This window comes from Haematobia irritans, chromosome 3 (genome assembly GCF_050003625.1).
Source record: "Haematobia irritans isolate KBUSLIRL chromosome 3, ASM5000362v1, whole genome shotgun sequence".
Lineage (NCBI taxonomy): Eukaryota > Metazoa > Arthropoda > Insecta > Diptera > Muscidae > Haematobia > Haematobia irritans.
This window is the reverse complement of record NC_134399.1, coordinates 4,574,898-4,599,571: the sequence shown is the minus strand read 5'-3', so window position 1 is coordinate 4,599,571 and position 24,674 is coordinate 4,574,898. Positions and strand designations below refer to the sequence as shown.

General features: G+C 27.2%; 1 protein-coding gene across 1 annotated transcript in view; it reads right to left on the bottom strand.

Annotated features, from left to right (window-relative positions):
- The window catches only part of LOC142228311 (activating transcription factor 3-like), a 117,074-nt gene that overhangs the window by 55,560 nt on the left and 36,840 nt on the right, over nt 1-24,674 (bottom strand). The gene's annotated exons all lie outside the window — the stretch shown is intronic.

Sequence of the window (24,674 nt, the reverse complement as noted above, 5' to 3'; positions counted from 1 at the left end):
ACAACAAAGTAAAAACTATTGCTAAAATTGTACAATAATCAATTTCCGTTTTAAAATTACGAACCTTAGAGAAAACATTAAAATCTCATTATGGACTACTTACTAATGCATTGAATGAATGCCTGAACAAACCCTCCCTGCCAACACCAACAACCTAAGCAATTTGGGAAGTTGTACGATCAACAACCTGTTGAGTACTTGTGTTAAGACCAAAATAATTTTCCTCGCTTAACTAAATATGGGAAAGACCCCTGCAAGCTCAGTATACGATTAATTTAAATTGTGTCTTTCGGTTTGAAACCTCGCCTAGAATATTAATAACTATCAGTTAAGCTTACGATAAATGAAAAACAAAAAACAAAAACTAAACCTCACTATGATTTTTCTAAGCAATATACAGTAAAATATGGACGGACATATGGCATAGGACGGACATTAAGATGGGCGTCTTTATAAGGCTTTTAAAACAACAAGCAATTAATAAATTTTTAAATGAATATTTGTCTAAAACGTTTATTTGTAGTTTTGTTGTTGTTGTTGCTGCTGCTTTTTTTAGAATTATTAACAATTATTTGGTTATCATTTGCATATATGCCATGAATCATAAACGAATATCCATCAATGAAGCATAAAAAAAAAACAACAAATTGAAAATAATTTAAATTAAACACTTGACTATTATTAATTATTAAGACATGATTAGTCATTGTATTAGAGAATAAAAAAAAAACTCACAATATATTGATTTTGAAAATCATCAAGTTTTTTTGTTTAGAAAATATTTAAATTGAATATTTGAAACCACATTCCTTAGAGGAGATGCTTGTTTATTTACCTTATCTTCTCAACCACCTTGCCCAAACCAAAAAAATAACGATTAAATCTAAAAAAAAAAATGAGAATAATTTTTAATGCGATTTTTTTTTTCATTCTAATGCATATTGTACTTTGATTAAATTAATAAATTAAGATTTCTAGATTGCCGCCCGTTTGAAAGATAGACCGGATGATGAATACCCTGGTGTTTGATAATTCGATTTTAATTAGCTTCTACGAACCATACCAACAACCAGAAAAAAAGCTTTTAGATTTGATGAAATGTGAGATAATTTGCTAATTGTCCCCTGACCATATGGAAACAATTAACGCTTCAAAATACTCAAGGTGAAAATGAGACAAAATACAATACAACTATAGTAGAAAATGAAAAATGTCCTTATCTTTTAAATTAATTGCCTTAGAAGATACAGAAAAGACTTCCTGAATTAAAAAAGACAATTAGGACTTGTTATTAAAACGAAAATATTAATATTGCAATTTCACATCATTCACTTTATTGCAATCATAGAAACACTTAATAGCTGTTGGAAAAATGATATACACACAAAGAGTAATAAAGCGAAACATTAAGAGAATAATTACAGGCGATCAAACTTTCCATGGGGAAAAAGTTTTTTTTGTAACTATAATGTGAAAAATTAAAAAAAAAAAAACAATTTACAGCAAATCGTAAATTCAAAGTTGTTGGGAAAATTTTTCAATTTATTTCTCAACATATACTATCAGAAAAATTAGGTGTTTTAATTGAATTTAGGTTAGGTTAGTTTAAAGAGTATTCAGATATTGTGATACCACATTAACTAAAAGTACCTACTACATATGGGAACTTTTTGTGTTTTTCCGTTGAACACATTCGATTATTTCCTTCTGTTGAACCAACCTGGTTGTTCCAAAAGTATTAGCAGAAAATTAAAATTTGGACTACTTTATCTTACAGGAAAAATTTGGCTATGGCCATTTTGAATAAAATCTGTTTTATGTTCATTCACATCAATACCATGAAAAATTTAGTTTTTCTGTAAAACATGGTCTTAAGAAAGAATAAGTTAATAAATAAATTTTATAAAATACAAATTTTTTTATTTACTCAAATTTTGCGAAATAATTGGCTTTGATCGAAAAAAACCCTTGATTCGAATGGAATTATTTTTCATATAAGGGGAGCGTATGATTATTATGATTGTAGGTATATGGGTGCGTATAAGTATTAATAATAGGGTAAATCGAATGAAATGTCTATTTTAGGCCTCGTTTTTAAACTAATTGTGCCACTTTTTAAAGCAAATAACACTTTTGTAGGGATCATCACCTTAATTTTACTGGGATTCAAAAGTTACACAAAACTCAAAGTAACACAAAACTATTGCCGAAAATATTAAGAAACCCTTTTTTATATATAATATAGAATTATATACCAAATTTAAGAGAATAATTATAAACGATCTAACTTTTAATGGGGAATAAGTTTTTTTTGTAACTATAATGTGAAAAATTAAAAAAAAAAACAATTTACAGCAAATCGTAAATTCAAAGTAGTTGGGAAAAATTTTCAATTTATTTCTCAAGATATACTATTAGAAAAATTAGGTGTTTTAATTGAATTTAAGTTGGGACTACTTCGTCTCACAGTTCCTTGGTAGAAGGAACATTTGGATATAGTCATTTTGATAAAATCTATTTTATGTTTATTCATGTCAATTATGTGAAAAAAATATTTTCCTGCAATAAATAACTAAATATATTTAATAAAATACGACGTCTGTAAGTCAATTAGTTCGTGAGACAGAGCGTCTTTTGTGAAGAAACTTTTGTTATTGTGAAAAAAATGGAAAAAAAGGAAATACTGTTTCTGAAGGGGAAAAAATACGGTGGAAGCAAAAACTTGACTTGATAATGAGTTTCGGGACTCTGCCCCAGGGAAATCAACAATAATTGATTGGTATGCAAAATCCAAGCGTGGTGAAATGAGCACGGAGGACGGTGAACGCATTGGACGCCCGAAAGAGGTGGTTACCGACGAAAACATCAAAAAAATCCACAAAATGATTTTGAATGACCGCAAAATGAAGTTGATCGAGATAGCAGAGGCCTTAAAGATATCAAAGGAACGTGTTGGTCATATCATTCATCAATATTTGGATATGCGGAAGCTCTGTGCAAAATGGGTGCCGCGCGAGCTCACATTTGACCAAAAACAACAACGTGTTGATGATTCTGAGCGGTGTTTGCAGCTGTTAACTCGTAATACACCCGAGTTTTTCCGTCGATATGTGACAATGGATGAAACATGGCTCCATCACTACACTCCTGAGTCCAATCGACAGTCGGCTGAGTGGACAGCGACCGGTGAACCGTCTCCAAAGCGTGGAAAGACTCAAAAGTCCGCTGGCAAAGTAATGGCCTCTGTTTTTTGGGATGCGCATGGAATAATTTTTATCGATTATCTTGAGAAGGGAAAAGCCATCAACAGTGACTATTATATGGCGTTATTGGAGCGTTTGAAGGTCGAAATCGCGGCAAAACGGCCCCATATGAAGAAGAAAAAAGTGTTGTTCCACCAAGACAACGCACCGTGCCACAAGTCATTGAAAAATTCATGAATTTGGCTTCGAATTGCTTCCCCACCCACCGTATTCTGCAGATCTGGCCCCCAGTGACTTTTTCTTGTTCTCAGACCTCAAAAGGATGCTCGCAGGGAAAAAATTGCGCTGCAATGAAGAGGTGATAGCCGAAACTGAGGCCTATTTTGAGGCAAAACCGAAGGAGTACTACCAAAATGGTATAAAAAAATTGGAAGGTCGTTATAATAGTTGTATCGCTCTTGAAGGGAGATATGTTGAATAATAAAAACGAATTTTGACAAAAAAAAATGTGTTTTTCTTTGTTAGACCGGGGACTTATCAGCCAATCTGTTAAGGGGAGCGTATGATTATTATGATTGTAGGTATATGGGTGCGTATAAGTACTACTAATAGAGTAAATTGAATGATTTGTCTATTTTGGGCCTCGTTTGTAAAATAATTGTACCTCTTTTTATTGCGAATAACACATTTTGCATCTCCAGGGACCATCACCGCAATTTTACTGGGGCCCTAAAGTAACAAAAACTTATGCTAAAATTAAGAAACCTTTTTCTTATATATAAAAAATATTATATAAAAAAAAATTTGTTTTATTCTATATGAAACAAGATAATTCAAAAAAGTTAATTAAAGTCTTTAAAGTTTCCTCATTGATTTTCGATGGTTTAGTATCTTCTTAGTTCTTCCACTATACAACAATGTGACGAATTTTTTTCTTATTTGTTTTTGTCGCCCAGAAATTTTACCCAACCTTGAGTAATTGTCACTTTTGCCACAATGTTGCCTTAATGACCAATATTGTTCATTTGAAACTTGCACAGCCATAATGAATTGCAGTTTTTATTCATCCTGTGGCCTTGAAAATGCGCTTAAGTAATCACAACGACAAATGTTTATGGCACAAATGTTGAACAAATGTATGGTCATAAAAAAAAAGTTTATAATTAGCTAAAATATATAGAGAGAAAAAAAACAACACTAATAATAAAACTGCCATCGACAAGCATATCATCATCAATGCGGTTGATGTTGTGGTATTACAAAATGCAACTATGAGTACATATAACTCAGCCAGGAGCTATAAAATATTCATCATAGATATCTACAGGGATAGTGGGACAGGTCATATAAAAGAAAAATATCAAAAAAACAAACAAACAAACAAACTAACGATCATAAAATTGTTGCATCTCAAATGACAATGTTGCAATGGGGAATTATTTATGACAGGGGAGATTTTTTTCTGTCACAAAACTATACAGTTTGTTAACTTTGTCTATATGAACGTTAAAGTTACTAGAATATGTGCCCCTTGAAATAGGGTAGATAAATGAAATGGTTTCTGCATTCAAACATATACATTTTGCATATAAATATGTAGTTTTTTGAATATAAATATAAAATGTAAATCTAAACTTTAAGCTTGTACTTTTTTTCTAAACAATATTCGTATCCAATTATACTTATATTTGTATGCAAATATATGTGTCCTTTAAAATAAGGTAAACTAATGAAATAAGTTTGCATTCAAAAATATAAAAATAGCATGTAAATATTTTCATGTAAACAATTTTTTAAATCGAAAATTTAAGCATTCAGTTAAAAAATATTTGCATATTTCCATACAAATAAATAAATATTTGAATTTAAATATTTACCATTTATAAAGCAATAGGAAAAACTCAGAAAAATTGGGCAGAGACACTTTAAGGTACATGAGGTGTCATATCAAAATGTCTGTCCATCTGTTGAACGTTTAAAAACTTTGGGACAAGTAGAGATAAAAGAAGCTTTGAAACATTCAGAAATTTCACCAGCGTTACTGAGAGGAGATAATAAATCGCTGAAAAACTGTTTGGTATTCGGTCGAAGCATTGATTGAACCCACGGTGGGCATGCTAACTTATGCACCATGGTGGCTCCCAATCCGCTCATCACTTGCCTGTTGAAAGTATTTTAAATTTCATACAAATTGAAATATTGTATACAAACATATATATATTTCCACACAAATATTTTTTAATTTTACATCCAAATATTTACAGTTTCTAAACTTCTAACAACGTTATGAGATATCGTTGTGATATTTGGTAATATATTTTTGGGCGTCAGAATAATATGTCTATACGCATATTGAAAGTACCTTAAATTTCATTAGAATAGAAATGTGGTATCCAAACCAGAGATGGTCTGTATCAAACTTGTTTAGGTTTGCGACTGTCGCAAAATTGTAAACGTCGTAAACCTAACATAGGCGTCGTAAATGTAGAAAAAGTAACAAAAGTCGCAAAACTCAAAATACTTCAGTCACGTCAACTAGGCAGCGAATTCGATGATATGCAAGACGATGGTATGTGTGAAGAAGTTTCAATTCTTAGGAATGTTCACAATTTTCGGTTTTAGTCCCCACATTTTCCCTATTGCCTTTTGCACGAGTACAGGACAGTGGCTTTTCTCGTCCTTTCTTAGCTTTAAGTTCAGTCTCCTGTCCAATATAACCCCAAGATATTTTGCACACACACCAACGGGAATTTCGATACCACCTAAGAAAATAGGCTTGACCGTGGAAAAACTTTCACAAATTTCTGCAGAAACTCACAGCGAATGCTGTCAAACTAAATTAAAAAATGTTCAGAATTTCTTCTATTCAAAATTAGGGTTTCTACAGTAGGTTTACGACCTTTGCGATATACGTATTATACCGTCGCAAATGTATGTTGCAAAAGTCGCAGTTTGTGCCGGACCAACCCTGATCCAAACATACATATATTTCGAAACAAATATATATATAAAATTGATATCTAAAATTTTATTATTTATAAACTACTAACAACGCTATGAAATATGGTTATTAGATTCTGAAATATATTTTGGGTTGTAAATTTGAAACGAATAAAAATCTTGTATCCAAGTATATACAGTAACGGACATAAGTATTGGCACACCAAACAATTTTTTTTAAATTCTTATTTTAAAAGTGATATGAAGCTATTTTAAATTAAAAATATTTTAAGTTGGGTTGTAACTGCATTAAGAATCTAGATAATTTTTTGATTTTAGATTTTTTTTTTAATTTTTGTTCTTTCAATATTTAAATTATAAAAAAATTAAAACAAGGCAAATTTTTTGAGTAACAAAAGTATTGGCACAGGTAGTTGTAAATTTTTTGAACACTTATCACTTTTTTGGCATTCCCTTTTGTTTTATAACAGCTTTAAGCAGTCAGGACAATGAATGAACTAATTTTTTGTTTTATTTGTAACTATATTGCCCCATTTTTCTATCGAAACTGTACTAAATTGCATCAAAATAGGTTCCTAATAGTAGCCTAAATACTGCGAACAACAAATACAAGGTCTGGCGGATGGACACAAAGGGCTAAACCAACTCAGGAGGTGGTTCTGAGTTGGTCGGTATGTATTTATGGAGCTTTAAATCAATATTTCCGGTAGGCACATTTTTTCGCAGATACCCTGACCACTATGAGATTTAGGGTTCTGTGCCAATACTTACGTGTGGCACTGTAATTATTTTCACACAAATATATTCAAAACAAGTAAGTAAAGTCTAAAGTTGGGCGGGCCCGACAATCAAATTCAGCACAATTAACAATACTATTAAACGTACTCCTTGTGAAAAAATTTAAAGCAAATCAGGATAAAACTCTGGCTTTTATTGCCATATAGGCAAAAATCAGACAAAAAATATATATGGGAGCTATATCTAAATCTGAACCGATTTCAACGAAATTTGGTATACTTAGTGATGCTATTAAACGTACTTCTTGTGCAAAATTTGAAGCAAATCAGGGCAAAACTCTGGCTTTTGAGGCCATATAAGTTCAAATCGGACGAAAGATATATATGGGAGCTATATCTAAATCTGAACCGATTTCAACCAAATTCAGCACAATTAACAATACTATTAAACGTACTCCTTGTACAAAATTTGAAGCAAATCAGGGCAAAACTCTGGCTTTTGAGGCCATATAAGTTCAAATCGGACGAAAGATATATATGGGAGCTATATCTAAATCTGAACCGATTTCAACCAAATTCAGCACAATTAACAATACTATTAAACGTACTCCTTGTACAAAATTTGAAGCAAATCAGGACAAAACTCTGGCTTTTGAGGCCATATAAGTTTAAATCGGACGAAAGATATATATGGGAGCTATATCTAAATCTGAACCGATTTGGCTGATATTTTGCATATCTTTCGAAAGCCCCAAAATATTTGTCTGCCCGAAATTTATAAATACGTCAATTATGACCAGATCGTTGATAAATATATATGGCAGCTATATCTAAATCTGAACCAATTTTTTTCAAAATCAATAGCGATTGTCTTTGAGCCAATGTAAACCTCTGTGCCAAATTTGAGGACGATCAGACTTAAACTGCGAGCTGTACTTTGCACACAAAATTACATATACAGACAGACAGACAGACAGACGCACATCGCTAAATCGACTCAGAATTTAATTGTAAGACGATCGGTATACTGAACAATGGGTCTCAGACTTTTCCTTCTTGGCGATACATACAAATGCACAAACTTATTATACCCTGTACCACAGTAGTGGTGAAGGGTATAAATATAGTTGTGGTGTCAGAATAATATGTCCATCTGCCTATTGTAATTATTTTAAATTAATAATAAATCCAATTAAAATCCAATATCTCCAACTTCAAATGTAGAACAAATATTATTTTATTTACATTTGAATTATTTTTTAATTCAAATGTTGCATTTTAATGTACCCATTTTCTTTCTAAATGTATCATTGAAATAATATCATCAAAACAATTCAAGAAAAAAAATGTGTTTGCAGGTAAAAACAACACTAAAGTATTTAATTTATTTCCGCCAATATCTCTCTACATACAATAACAGCCAAGATAAAATAAATTGGACTTTGTTCCACAAATACCAATTTGATTGAAAATATTTTAGAAATCTAAGAAAAGGAATTCTATTTTGTTTCCGCCCCTTTGGGCTAAGCCAAATAGAAATGAAAAATCAAATGCTACTATATAGACACAATACAACAACAAAAAACAACAACTTTACAAGAATCTATGACAACTATTTGACCCATTAACTAACCTCTTTCGGTTGAATGTGTGCCAAATGAAAGCTATTCCAAGCCTTTAGCGTCCACTACGACGCTATGACACTAAAGCTATGTCCGTCCGGTAAAACGATGAAATTGATATTGGCTTTGCGTTCAGTGTCAGTGTTGTCACATAAAAAAAAAATAAAACCATTGCTTGTTGTTGCATTCGTTGTTGCATGTATATGTGGCACATGTAGCATAGTAATAAGTAGACAAATTCATCCAAGAGACATTCATTGTGTCTCACTCACACGATCACTGCAACACATGAGACAATATCAGTAAACTGATGGGGGTGGGGGAAGGGCCTTAAAAATTTGTGTGTTATTGAGTCAATGCTCGAGAAGGAATAAGACAAGAGAGTTTGTCATATGAATGAGCATAGGGGCTTGAGGTCCCAAGGGGCTAGTCATTTGCAGCTACTTGGAATGGTGTTGTTGGTGTGGCACACTTGTGTGATGACAACAAATTTGTACTGAAAAGTGTCATTGTGGCGCTTAAGAGTTACATTTAATTCATTCAATGGATGATGAATGGGATTTAAATGAAAACTACTCAACGTTATGATAAAAAAAAAACAAACGAGTGTCTGTCCATACGGCCGCTTGTCGGTCGCCTGTCTTTCTTTCTTTCTCTCTTTATCTATGTCTCGTTGGCAAATAGTAACTAATGATGCTTGAGGCTGATGTAGAGGATATTGTTGTTATAGATGATGAATGAATTTTTGAAAAACTTTTTTTTCTTTTTTGAAAAACAAACTAAAAAATGCCTTTTGTAAAAAAAAACTTAGTCAATTAACTAATTGGCATTGTCAACTATGGGAATTATATTATATTTTACTCTATGTGGCTGGCAATAAAACAAAAATTTAGATGTATCCTACGTTTTTGGCTCCATTAGAAGACAACAAAATTCCTCAATGAACCGCAAAGGGTATTTTAATTAATATATTATATAGTAAAATAAAATCAAAATATATGAAAATCTTTAGTATACATTTCATTCATAGTTTTCTCTTTCTCTAGAAATATATAAGAAATCTGAATAAAGACCATTCAATAATTCACAAGGTTATTTCAAGGATATCTAGAAAATTTCTCAATAATGTATAGACAATTAAACGGTAATGACATTGAAAACAAGCGGCAATATCAAATTTACATATTATTTGAAATAAATAATAAATAAACCTAAAGCTAAAGTATTTATTATTTGTGTTGATAATTAATTTTCTTAAATTAAATTGAATTTATTTTATATTAATTCACATCAATACTTTAAATTAATGTCATTAATTTAATTATATTGTTTCGAGCAAAATTGCTTGCCCTTTGGGATGTTTTATAATGTTAGAAATTTTTATTTTTTTTTTGTATTTTCGGTATATTTTATTCAATATTATTTATTATTTGTCTTTTAAAATATTTGACCAAATATTGTTGTAATATATTGGGAAAGCTAAAGACCCAACTATCCATCCAGGTTGCCAAATCAACCAAATCTTAACCGTTATTTTGTTGTTGTTCTTTGCTGTCATTATAAAATCGTATCATAGGCAATTGTCATCACATGTCTTTTTATGTGCCTTGAAAGATTTTGGCCAGAAAATTTAGTTAACTGGTATTTATTCAATAATCAATAATAATAAATATTAAAATATTCTTCGTTTTTTTTTTAATATCTTTTGAATTATGTATGAGCGTTATAGATGATAATATACAAGCTGTCTATGGCCGTTTATCGTTGGCCAGACTGGCTGACAAAAAGTCTAGGCAAAATTTTGGAGAATGAATAACTTTCAACAATAGATTGAGATAAGGGGAATATGATGATGGTGTTTGTTTAATTTATGTCCATCTTGTTAATATTTTTGCTACGGTAACAGTGGGCTTGGTATCAATAATCTCATTTTACAGATTATGCTTCTTATAGAATCAAAAAGTTGTATTTGGCGCCCGATCAGGGACCTTGAGCATTTAGGAATTCGGGAATAATTAAAGTGAATGTCTCTCATATTAAGGAGGGCAAGAAAATTATATTTACAGTTCTATATAATAATTATATTATTTTGGATGAATCAGAACGGGCTGTGGGGTAAACAGATACAGATAATTTAATGTGCTGTACAAACTGATCGGAACTGAAGAAAAATTTAATAAAAGCTAGATGTATCCAATATTAATTAGACCACAAAATGCATGGGAGAATTTGAACCAATTTATTATTCATAAGAAAGAAATAAAAAATTACTATTTCTGGCGCTCGATCTTCACACTGTATAATATTGAAAATTTTTTATCACAATGGACTGAATAGTCTAAGTGAGACTGAAACTTAACCTTGAAAATTTATTATTATTTCGTTATGGGATTAGCGAAACAAGATCAATATATTTGAAAATTTAAAAAGTAAGGGATACATTAGTAGTCATATTATCTGGCGCCCGATCTTAAGTCAATTTTATATGGAAAACTTCTACTGTTTCTCAGTGATATTACCGAAACAACATCAATGGGTATAAACATAAAACATAGAAAGTAAAGAAACGGGGTTTCTGGCTGCCGATCTTCGAACATTTTTTTTTATGTGGAAAATTCACCTGGTTTCTTAGTGGGTTAAGGAAATACAATCAATGGGTATAAAAACTTAAAGGTATGTACTATAATATACATAGAAATGGAATAATCATATTTTGGCACCCGATCTACAATCAATTTAATATAGAAAACTTATCCTGTTTCTCAGTTACATTACATTTCTATATGGAAAATTCACCTGGTTTCTTAGTAGCCCAGCAAAAAAATTTGGAAGTTCTTCTAAAGGCACTTCCAAAAATGTTAAAAGCACTTCCAAAAATGTTCTTCCAGAGATGTTGTTTTCTTTTAATTAAAGGAAGTTCTTTTAATTAAATTTTTTATAACTCGCTTTTTTCATATTTTTAATGGGTAATATTAACCGTTTTTGTTTCAAATGGATTAAAAAAAGAGTAAAAATTCATAAAATGGGACAAATTATTAAAATTTTGTCGATAAAAATTCTAAATCCATTCTAGAAAAATTGTGAATTTTTGAAACTATTTGAGGTCAAACGTTTCAAACAATACATTAAAAATCACAAAAATTTATAAAAATATTTTTTTTGGCAAAATATAACAAAATATTTTTATTAACATCCAAAACACTGAATTCAGACCACATCCTAAAAAGTGATTCAAATTCAGTGCAACGATGGTTGAAAAGTTGAATTCATCCCTTCTGCGCCAAATTTGCACCACTTCCGGATCCAAAAAGAACATTTTCACTACTTTTTTGGCGACGCTTTTTTTGCTGGGAGGTTAAGGAAACACAATAAATGTGTACACACAAAAAATATTTTTTTCTTCAATCACGAAATTAATTAGTTCAATTAATTTTTAATTAAAATGACTACAATCACAGAAATGATAGTACCAATCACCAAAGTCAAATAAAAATCAATTGATCCAAATAAAAAAAAATAATTGATACAACTACAACTGCGATCGATTTTTGTTTTAATAAAAAAATTTGTTGAATAAATTTATTCATTCAATTTTTAATTAAATGTTTTTTTAAAACTCACTTAAAATTTTAATTGGAAAAATTTGTTGTGTTATTTTTTTTTTGTGTATGAAAATTCAAACGTATGTACTATTAAATACATAGAAATGAAAGAATACTATCTTTGGCGTCCGATCATTGGACAGTTTACTATGGAAATTTTATTCTGTGTCTTTTGCGGGATTAGCTACACAAGATGGGTATAAAAATTTAATTATAAAATATAGAAAGTAAAGAAAAATATTTTCTGGCGCCCGATCCCGATTCCAATATTTTGATGTGGAAAATTCATCTGGTTTCTTTGTGGGGTTAAGGAAACACCATTTATTGATACCAAAATTTAAACGTATGTATTTTTAATTACACGGACGAAAAATACTGTTTTTCATATATTTGGGTGTAAAAATTATATGTTTGGAACTCATATTTTTTAACACAATATTTTTAAGTGCAAGCATATAATGTTCATAACCTAGCATAACATGTTTGGAACATATATGTTAATATGTTAGAAGATATTATGTTTGGGACATAAAATGTTTTTAAATATAATATGCTTAGATGCAAACATATAATAATTTGGAAATAGCCTATAAACATATATGTGTTTAGAAAGAGAGACCTAGAGAGTATGCTGCAAGTAAAATAATGGAAGTAACCAATTGGCGCCTTAAAAATATATCCACACAAAGAAAATGTCATTAAAATTTTTTACTACCAGTGTATGCCCTAAGATGAAACATAATATGTTTGATTAATACAAACAATATTTATTTTGGACCAATCCTGAAAATATATATGCTTGAAGCAAAATGTGTTTGGGATATATGTTACAGAAGCGATTTTTTTGAGGGTGTAGATGTATAGAAATGATAGAAACATATTAAATGGCGCCCGATCTTCAGATAGGTTTAGTATGGAAAACTTCCCGTATTCTTTGTGGTATTTAAGATATAAGATCAATGGATATAAAAATGTCAACATTAAATATGGAAAGTGAAGAAAAATATTTTCTGGCACCCGATCTTCGAATATCTTGATAAAAATTTCAATCTGATTTCTTTGTGAGGTTACACGAAGCCGTTTAATTTATTAAACAATTTTATCTGTTGAACACTTTCTTGGATGTATTTTTTGTTTGCTCATCTTTTACCACAATCACTAACGAAGACTACAATACAAGCCATTGAACTGATGAGGACGTTTAAGATGGCCATATTTGAATGGCATTAGTTATAGCTCTCAGATATATTTTTTGCTTTCGTTTCGCCTAAATACACAAATATGGTCACAAACATTTTTTTGATTTTGTCTAATGAAAATTGACTATGAATATTTGAGAAATTTGACGTGGGATGTGAATAAATCGAAGACACATTTTATTAGGTATATCAACTCTGAGCCAGATCTCTTTAATAGGAGACATTTGCATTTTTATGATGATTTTTTTTTTGTATATGCTAAGAAAAGATTCACAAAGAAATTTAAATTTTTGTGAATGAAAGTTCTGGAAATTAACATAAATTTAGCATTTCTAATAAGACAAACAGGAATAACAAGTACATGGGATCCATTTCTTGATGAATATACAATTTTTAACAAATTAACACCACAATTTAGTTAGATTTAATGACTTTCAATGGCTTTTAGATGGCAAAAAAAATTATCCATTAAAAAAAATAAGATTGGTACTTTCATATAATAAAAGCTTAAAAAACTTGATATTTTTTTAGCTAGGTCAAGAATATTTTCCTTTGAATTTTTGATTAAAAAAAATAAATTTTATTTTATTTAAATATATTTTGGATTTTTTGCATACCAATATAAACCACTTAGCCATAGCGGGTTGGTAACACCTTAGCACACTCATTTATTAAAAAAAAAATTAAATTTCAAAACTTGGTTTAACATAACACCGACAAGTAGATGGATCACTATAAAATAAGACAACAATAAAACAAACCCCCTTCAAAAAAAAAAAAAAAAAAATCAAAAGTGTTTTCATAATGAGTTGATTGTTTCGGTATTAGCAGCACACAAAAAAAAGAAGCTAAAGTTACCACAATATTAAAAAAAACTAATAAGTTAAATATGCATATCTAAATACTTTTTTTTTGCCCCCATAAAAAACTTCCTGTGTTTTTTAAATAAAATCTATTAATAAAAAAATTCCATTGTTCTTGTCAACAGAGACAACTTTATTAAAATTGGCAAAATTCCTTTGGCCAATATACGAAACGAAACACTACAAAATACGATAAATAATTAGGCTTCCGAAGGCAGATCATTTAATTAATTATTATTTAACCAAAAAAAAAATCAACAACTCAAACAGTTCAGTAGCATCACTAACTGAAAAATGTTGTCAAAATGCCTTGAAGTGTGGAAAAAAATTTACCTACCATTATTATCTCTTTGCCAAATTAATCTACACTGAGAGAAGTATTTGGCGGAAAATTAAAAAAAAACAAAGATTTTGTTATTGCAAATATGCTATTTATGACATTGTCATGATATTTATGATATTTGTCATATTTGTCATATATGTCATTTGTCACAGCATGTCTGCTATTTGTCACAGAATATATGAGACTGACTACAGCATATATGACACTTGTCATGGCATACATGACACTTATCATAATATATATAACACTTGTCATAGAATATATGAAATCAGCTCACTAGCATAATCAAATCTAAAATGTGGAAGTTTTATGAGACATTTTATATAAAAAAAACGTATTTGTTTTATATTAAAATCATTTTTTGTCATTTTTTTATTCGACTAAAAATAAATAAAATTAATTTAAATGAAATATTTAAATTAATTTTACATTCAGTTGTATTAGTGAAATTACAATTACATTAAATTCAAATAAATTAAATTAATTATTTATTTAACATTAATTAAATGTTTATTAATTTAATTTATTTTTTTTTTGAAATAAAATCAATAAAGGTATTTTAATTTTGTTAAATACAATTTCAAAATATATGACTCAATTTGTATAATATATAAAAAATTAAATTTTTTTATATTTTCTGGCACCCGATCTGAAAAAAGCCTTATACAAAAATATTAGTTCGTTTCTTGAAACAAAAATTAAATTGATATAAATGTCATTAAAATTATTTTTAATTATTAATTTAATTTTAATTAATTTTGTGTTAATGTAATTTAATTTTTGTTTGGAATAAAATGAATAAACGTATTTTAATTTTGTTAAATTCAATTTCAAAATATAAGACTCGATTTGCATAATATATAAAAAATTATAATTTTTTGTATTACATATTTTCTGGCGCCCGACCTATAAAAGGCCTTATATAAAAATATTAGTTCGTTTCTTGAAACAAAAATTAAATTGTTATAAACGTCATTAAATTGATTTTTAATTATTAATTTAACTTTAATTAAATGTTTATTAACTTAATTTAATTTTTTTGTTGAAATAAAATGAATAAAAGTTTTTTTTTAATTTTGTTAAATACAATTTCAAAATATATGACTCGATTTGTATAATAAATAATAAAATAAAAATTTTTATATATTTTATTGTTTGGCGCCCGATCTGTAAAAATCTTTATACAAAACAAAAATTAAATTGATATGAATGTCACTAATTATTTTTTAAATTGAATAAACGTATTTTAATTTTGTTAAATCCAATTTCAAAATATATGACTGGATTTGCATAAATTATAATTTATTATATTTTATATTTTCTGGCGTCCGATCTGTAAAAATCTTAATATAAAATTTTTTTTATTTTTGGAGACAAGATAAAAAATATTTGTACGAATTTAAAAATATTTATTTTTGTTAATTTAATTTAAAAATGTTTCGTCAGATTTGCATAAAATTTAAAAGAAATCAAGGTCACTAAAAGTGTTGTCACTCTTGGCATAGGATTTATGACAAGTTCATAAAGATCATGAGTTATTTATTCATCAAATAAAATTTTTAACATTTCTATTAAATTTTCTTTCTAATTAATTTTTTTTAAATATTTATTTTTTTTTCTAAATTTAATTTAAAAAAATTTCGCCAGTTATGCATAACATTTAAAAAAAAAATTCTAGGTCACTAAAAGCGATGTCACACTTGACATAGGATTTATGACAAGTTCATAAAGATCATAATTTATTTATACGTTTAATAAATTTTTTAATATTTCTATTAAATTTTCTTTCTATTAAATTTTTTTTAAACTATAAGAAAATTTTTTGAAAAAAAAAAACAAAACAAATTATCTCTGTGTAGTAATTTTTTATGCTTACGTATCATTAATCTTAAAACATAAATGTCAAGTTGTTTTTATGATATTTTAACCTATTAGCAGTAATGATATCCACTCCGGTGGGCCTCTTAATTTAATGGAAGTGTGAACGAGGCCAAAAAGATTCAAACGGAATATATTTTATTTTATTTTCTTGGGTTTCAGTTTGTTTCTGTTTTTTCTCTTTTCAAAAGAAATTAAGCCTATAAAATATTAAAACAAAAACACTATTTTATTATTTGAAAGAGCTGTTTTCTTGTTTTGACTTTCTGGTTGCTGAGTGCTTTGTATTAAAAAGCCAAAAAAAATTTTAGTTTTTTTATGTACTTTAAATTGATCATAAATCATAGTTTTATTAAAGCTATTTAGTATATATTGTTGGTGTTTTTCTCTCTTTCGTTTTCCATATTTTGGTGACAATTAACACAAACTTAAAAAACAAATCATCGAAAATTAGCATATAGCAAAACCAGCAACCTTACTTAGCAGCAACGGGTTATCAACTTTTTTTTCTGTTTCTTCTTATAAAAAATTTTGTATAAATTAACAATAAATTAGTGTTTGAGCACAATACCATAGCAAAATGTAGCATTAATAAAGTTTTACAGAATTTGTCACACAAAACGAAAATTTTTGAAGATTACAAAAAAAAACAAAAATGTTTGAAGATTACAAAAAATACCTAATTTACAACTTTCCTTCTTCATATTTGGATGTCGAATATTCGCCCGCAGTATCCGTTAATTTACATTGATGCTGAATGTCTAATTTGTTAACAATGGTTAGTTTCTTGATAAAGGGCAAAAGACCTTGATAGGTGCTCAGAAGCTATCTTGGGGTAGATAGCCAAAGGTGTAAATTATGGAAAGATTTTTTTTTAAATTTTGGAAATAAAAAAATTCTAAATTACTTCCGCAATTTAGAAGTTTTTCAAAGAACATGATATACAGATTTACAGACTTGAAGACAATGGACCAATTAAAATATATTTTATCAAATGTTGATGTAAATATGTAATTAAAAAAAATTAATATAAACAATAAATCTTAGGGAATAAATTACAAAATAATTTAAAAGGTGTGGATTTTTGAAGATTTATGGCGTAAAAGGCCTGAGATTATTCTAGAAATAAATGTGAATAAATAAGGCTTAAAGAAGATACGTTTTTTACAAGGAAGTAATTAAAGATACATTTTGAAGAGAATTTAAAATTTAATTTTAAAAAATCTGCACACAATTATAAAATTTTTTAAAAAATTTGTTGTTAAATGTGAAATGAAAAATTAAATGTAATTTAATAATACCAGTTAAAGTAAATTATTTTCCAAAAAGATATTGATTAAAATGAAAGGCTGAAAACCATTGATTTTATCGAATATTGTAATTTAACCTGCATTAGTATTTTCCACGTAATGGTTATTGTTTTTTAATGAATTTAATATTCATTAATGGCTTTTACTATAATTATTTTAAGAAACATATTTTCCAATTATAAATTTCGTTTCATAAAAATTGCTTAAATTATTTATTAAATACAAAATTTTATGTAAATTTCAATGCCAAGTGTGATTTCTCGTTTTGTAAAAAACTTTACGTGACATTTTTAAACGAAAGACCTCAAAGAATGTAAAAAAGTTACACCCGCACCTTTTACCAATGCCTTACATTTACAAAGTCTTGCGTCCGATCAATTACTTTAGCAAACACTATTTGCTTAAGGTACAACATTTACGCTGTTATTTACAAAAATTAACAACAAATAAAACGTAAATATAACCGGCAATTTGGTAAATACAATATCTGAATACCATTTAACAACGTATTGACGTTGAAAAATCGAAAAATACCAAAAGGAAAAAAATCTTCAAAGCATTTTTTGACCGCCTTTTTGGTCAAGTAAAACCGCTTGGGTGATGTACGACAATGTGATAGCCATAAAAAAATATTATTATGGGTTGCTATTTTCTGTAAAAAAAACAAGCCATGAAGAGAAGCGTAAAAGAATCATTTGATATTACATTAGAATGGGAGGAAGTATAAAGCTCGTAGAAGAAATGAGAAAAATCTAAGGAATTTAATAAAAAATATTTTTTTTTTTGGGAAGGATTTTAAGTGTTCCAATAGGCACTCGTACTGATTTAAGAAATTTAAAAAATGGCGCCCGATCATAAATTAGTGCTTAGAAATAAATTATTTTCAATTTAATGAAAATATTTTGGTCGATTTTGCAAAACATTCCTCTCCAACTACAAGATACTTCATATTTTATAGAAAATAAAATTTAGCAAAATTTTTTTATAGAAATAACATTTTGGCAAAAAAAATTTTATAGAAATAAAATGTTGACCAAATTTTCCAAAAAAATTGACAAAATTTTCTATAGATATAAAATATAGACAAAATTTTCTATATAAATAAAATTTTGTCAAATTTTTCTATAGAACAAAAAAAAAAATTGACACAATTTTCCATAGAAAAAAGTTGACAAAATTTTCTATAGAAAAAAAGTTGACAAAATTTTCTATAGAAATAACATTTTGGCAAAATGTCCTGTAGAAATACAAATTTGGCAATATGTTCTGTAGAAATAAAATTTTGGCAAAATTTTCTTTAGAAATAAAATTATTAAAAAATTCTTTATAGGAATAAAATTTTAACAAAAAGTTTTATAGCAAAAAATGACAAGACTTTTTATAAAAAAAAAATTACAAAAATTTCTATAGATATAAAATTGTATAAAATTTTAGTATAAAAATACAATTTTGACAAAATGTTCTATACAAATAAAATTATGACAAAATTTTCTATAGCAATAAAAAAAAAAATAAGGAAATTTTCTATAAAGATAAACTTTGACAAAATTTTCTATAGAAATAAAAGTTTGACAAAATTTTCTATAGAAATAAAAGTTTGACAAAATTTTAAACAGAAATAAAATTTTGACAAAATTTTCTACAGAAATAAAATTTTGACAAAATTTTCTATAGAAATAAAATTTTGGTAAAATTTTTTATAGAAATAAAATTTTGGCAAAATTTACTATAGAAATAAAATTTAGATAACATTTTTTATAGAAATAAAATTATTACAAAATTTTCAATACAAATAAAATGTTGACAAAATTTTCTTTAGAAATAAAATGTCAACAAAATTTTGTATAGAAATAAAATTTTGACAAAATTGCCTATAGCAAAAAAAAATATAACGAAATTTTCGATAGAGCTAAACTTTGGCAAAGTTTCCTATAGAAATAAAATTTTGACAAAATTTTCTATAGAAATAAAATTTTGAAAAAATTTTCTACAGAAATAAAATTTTGACAACATTTTCTATAGAAATACAATTTTGATAAATTTTTTTATATAAATAAAATTTTAGCAAGATTTTTTATTGAAATTTTGGCAAAATTTGCTACAAAAATAAAGTTTCGACAAAATTTTTTATAGAAATAAAATTTTCTATACAAATAAAATTTTTACAAAATTTTCTTTAGAAATAAAATGTTAACAAACTTTTGTATAGAAATAAAATTTTGACAAAATTGCCTATAGCAAAAAAAAAAATAACGAAATTTTCTATAGAGATAAATTTTGGCAAAGTTTTCTATAGAAATACAATTTTGACAAAATTTTCTATAGAAATAAAATTTTGGTAAAATTTTTTATAGAAATAAAATTTTTGGCTAAATTTGCTATAGAAATGAAATTTAGACAAAAATTTTTATAGAAATAAAATTATTACAACATTTTCTATACAAATAAAATTTTGACAAAATTTTCTTTAGAAATAAAATGTTAACAAAATTTTGTATAGAAATAAAATTTTGACAAAATTGCCTATAGCAAAAAAAAAACGAAATTTTCTATAGAAATAAAATTTTGACAACATTTTCTATAGAAATAAAATTTTGGTAAATTTTTTTATATAAATAAAATTTTAGCAAAATTTTTTATAGAAATAAAATTTTGGCAAAATTTGCTATAGAAATAAAATTTAGACAAATTTTTTTATAGAAATAAAATTATTACAAAATTTTCTATACAAATAAAATTTTGACAAAATTTTGTATAGAAATAAAATTTTGACAAAATTGCCTATGGCAAAAACAAACAAAAAATAACGAAATTTTCTATAGAGATAAACTTTGACAAAAATTTTCTATCGAAATAAAATTTTGACAAAATTTTCTATAGAAATAAAATTTTGAGAAAATTGCCTATAGCAAAAAAAAAAAAAAATAACGAAATTTTCTATAAAGATAAACTTTGACAAAATTTTCTATAGAAATAAAATTTTTACAAAATTTTCTATAGACATAGAATTTTGAGAAAATTTTCTACAGAAATAAAATTTTGACAAAATTTTCTAAATAAAAATTTGGCAAAATATTATTTAGAAATAAAATGTTAACAACATTTTGTATAGAAATAAAATTATTGTCGTTTTTATGACAAAATTATGACAAAATTTTATATAGAAATAAAATTTTGACAAAATTTTCTATGAAAAAAATATTTAACAAAATTTTCTATAGAAATAAAATTTTGACAAAATTTCCTATACAGATAAAATTTTGACAAAATTTTCTTTAGAAATAAAAATTTAACAAAATTTTGTATAGAAATAAAATTTTGGCAAAATTTTCTATAGAAATAAAATGTTAACAAAATTTTGTATAATAATAAAATTTTGACAAAATTGTATATAGCAAAAAAAAGTAACGAATTTTTCTATAGAGATAAACTTTGACAAAATTTTCTATAGAGATAAACTTTGACAAAATTTTCTATAGAAATAAAATTGTGACAAAATTTTCTACAGAAATAAAATGTTGACAAAATTTTCTAAATTTTTCTTAATAAAATGTTGGCAAAATTTTCTATAGAAATAAAATTTTGACAAAATTTTCTATTGAAAAAATATTTAACAAAATTTGCTATAGAAATAAAATTTTGACAAAATTTCCTATACAAATAAAATTTTGACAAAATTTTCTTTAGAAATAAAATGTTAACAACATTTTTTATAGAAATAACATTTTGTCAAAATTTTCTATAGAAATAAAATTTTGACAAAATTTTTCATAAAAAAATATTATTATAAATTAATATTTTTTATTAAACAGGATCACGAGAGGGATAAGAAGTGTCTACTGATTTTCTATTACAATGATAGTGTACAGTACAGTATAGTGGCAGCCCCCTATTTTAGGCTCACTGGGACTATTCAGTCCATCCAAATGGACCGCCAGTGGTGAACTTCTCTCTTATCCATGAGTGCTGCCCTATTCTACGGTTAGCTCATTGACAATGGACCTCCTTTTTATAGTCGAGTCCGAACGGCGTTTCACTTTAAGGTGTAAACAGTTAGGAAAGCTTTGAAAGCGAAGAAATTTCACCAAAATTACTGAGAGGAGATAATCCACTGGTGATAAACTTTTTTGGTGTTTGCACAAAACTGGGATTGAAACTAATTAAGGCTGTCATTCTTTCCTTTGCTTCACGGTGACACACAGAAAAAATTACTTTAATTTTTTTTATGAAAATCAAAATTCATGGAATTTTTCGGGAAATCTGTCAATATGCATATGGCGCCCGATCATACACTGATTCTTTCAAATAACGGTAAAAGAAAAACATTGGAATTGCATTTCTTTTTGCCGTTTCTAGTTCCTCTTAACTCTTTATCGTCTTGTTTAATCTACTCTAGAATTTAGATCCTTAATAGCTTAGGTATTTAATAACTTTAAGAAAACGTGATTTTGTTCTTAACGTTTTAATGTCACAATGCCATATATGGCCCATAAGAAAAAATCACAACTGTTTGTGTATGCAAATTCCCATGAAATTATTTATGAAAAATGCATTTTAAACTAAAATCGTGTAGAAAAAAAATGTAAAAAGCCTTCCAATGTTCTGCGTGTTATTTTGTTTTTTTTTATTATGATTTCAAAATTTCTTAAATATTGAAATGTAAATATTTTCCAAAGGGGGAAATAAGGAGGGACATATGGATGCCATAGTTAAATGCATGCAATGGAACTTAAATGTATTACAAATGGAAATGCAAAATCCACAAACATTTGTGGGGTATCTAAACAAATAAACAAAACCGACATCCAGCCTTCATATGTTTCGATTTGGGTCATTTTGTATGTCATGTTTCAAATTCTAAATGGTTGGCAGGAGTGGGGTGAACATCCACTATTCTGTAATCCAAGATAGAAATTTAAAATTTTCCCACAAACCATCAGTAATAATTTTCTTGGGAAAATCAAAATGTATACACTTGCTTTATGTTCATGTGGTTTTTCTATTTTTGTAAAGAGGCTACCTTCCTACTGGTCTTCCTCATCAAATCTTGCCGTTTGCCCGTATTCCAGTGACTACTTGTAGCTGTTAACATATGAGCTCCCTGCCCCTTTTGAGCTGTAGTGACAGCTGTCAGAGTAGTTTTTTTTTTTTTTTTTGTTAAATTCAATTTTAACTTGTCTTTCAACTGCCATTAGCAATTTAGTGTTGACTTGATTGTGGAAATGTGTAAAAAAAAAGGTTTGAAAATTGTATAGTTGTATAGTAATCGTATCAAATATCAAATAGGAGGCTTGCGTGAAGACCTATAATAGTTGTGCTTTAACCATAGATTTTGTTTTTTATTTTTTTTTTATTTATTTATGAATGCTAACAATTATTTCAAGAAATATCTGTGTAATTCTGCTTTGGCGATTATTGTTGTAACATTTCAATTCACACTGTATTTGGAATTTTTTAATAACAATTTTCTGCTAGCAATAACATACAAACTGTTATTGAATCTAGCCACTATGATTTGATGAAGCAATTATAATTAGACAAGTGCTTATTAGACGATTAGACAAACAATTCATTTGTTGTTGCTGTTTAGATTTAATGCTGACTTGATAGATTCTCTAAGCAGCTCAGATTGTATTAATTGTTACAAAATAATATTAAACACCTACAACATTTTGTTTTTGAATTTTTAGAAGTAGGTTATCTAAATAGTAATAAAATTGAAATAATCTTTTTGTATCAAATTGGAAATTTGATAGGTTTTAATTTGTATTGAGTTAGCAAAAAAAAAAAACTAATCAATGAAAATGTCATAAAAATATTATTCATTGTAGTGTGCCCACTACATTGGCTAGATTAAAATGTTTATGGAAATACTTTTGGGCGTTTTAAGTTTGGCAAGAAGTTCTATTAAATTTGATGTTAATTATTTTTTATAAGTTATTCGTTTCTTATACAATTCGACACATGATTTAAGCCAATGTTTAAAATATACCAACAAAAATTGTTTTTCTGATTCAATCACGAAATTAATTTAATTAATTAATTAATTTTTTAAAATGAAATGTCTTCAATCACAGAAATTATAGAATCAATTACAAAATGAATTAATCCAATTAAAAAAATTAATTGATCCAATTAAAAAATTAATTGATCCAATTAAAAAATTAATTGATACTATTAATTTTTTGATTGATTTCTGCTCAATTAAACTCAATTAAAATTTTAATTGGGAAAATTTTCGTGAATTTTTTCCTTGTGTAAACACCCATCGAAAAAAATCATGAACGGCATGCACACACAAAAAATTTTTTTCTGATTCAATCACGAAATTAATTGATCCAATTAATTTTTTAATTGAAATGTCTTCAATCACAGAAATGATAGTATCAATTAAAAAATTAATTGAAGGTCAATTAAAAATTAATTGATCCAATTAAAAAATTTTTGTGATTGATTTTTGTTTCAATTAAAAAATTTGTTGATTCAATTAAATTTTTAATTGAATATTTTTTAAAACTCAATTAAAATTTTAATTGGAAAATTTTTCGTGAAATTTTTTGCTGTGCACGTTTCAAACCGATCCGTTCATGAAAGTGAATCAACACATATGTGGTGTCAAAGGGAGAACAATCTGACAACGATAAAATGACAACATGCGTTGTCAAAACAATAAACAGCGTTCATGATCTGAAAATGTTATGGTTACGAATTTATCAAAAAAATCCACTGACGTGACTCGAACCTGGTTTGTCTGCTCCACACGCGTTAACAGCTGCCTTAGTGTATATTTTAAGGCTTTTCAGGACCAAAGAAAAAAGAAAGCCGTTCATGAAATCATGAACGCCCGTGGACAAAACCATGAACGTTCCGTTTTGATTTTTCGTGAACGTTTCCGTTTCATTTTGTTACCGCTCGTTCACGATTTTGAAACATAATTTTTATATAATTTTTTTTCA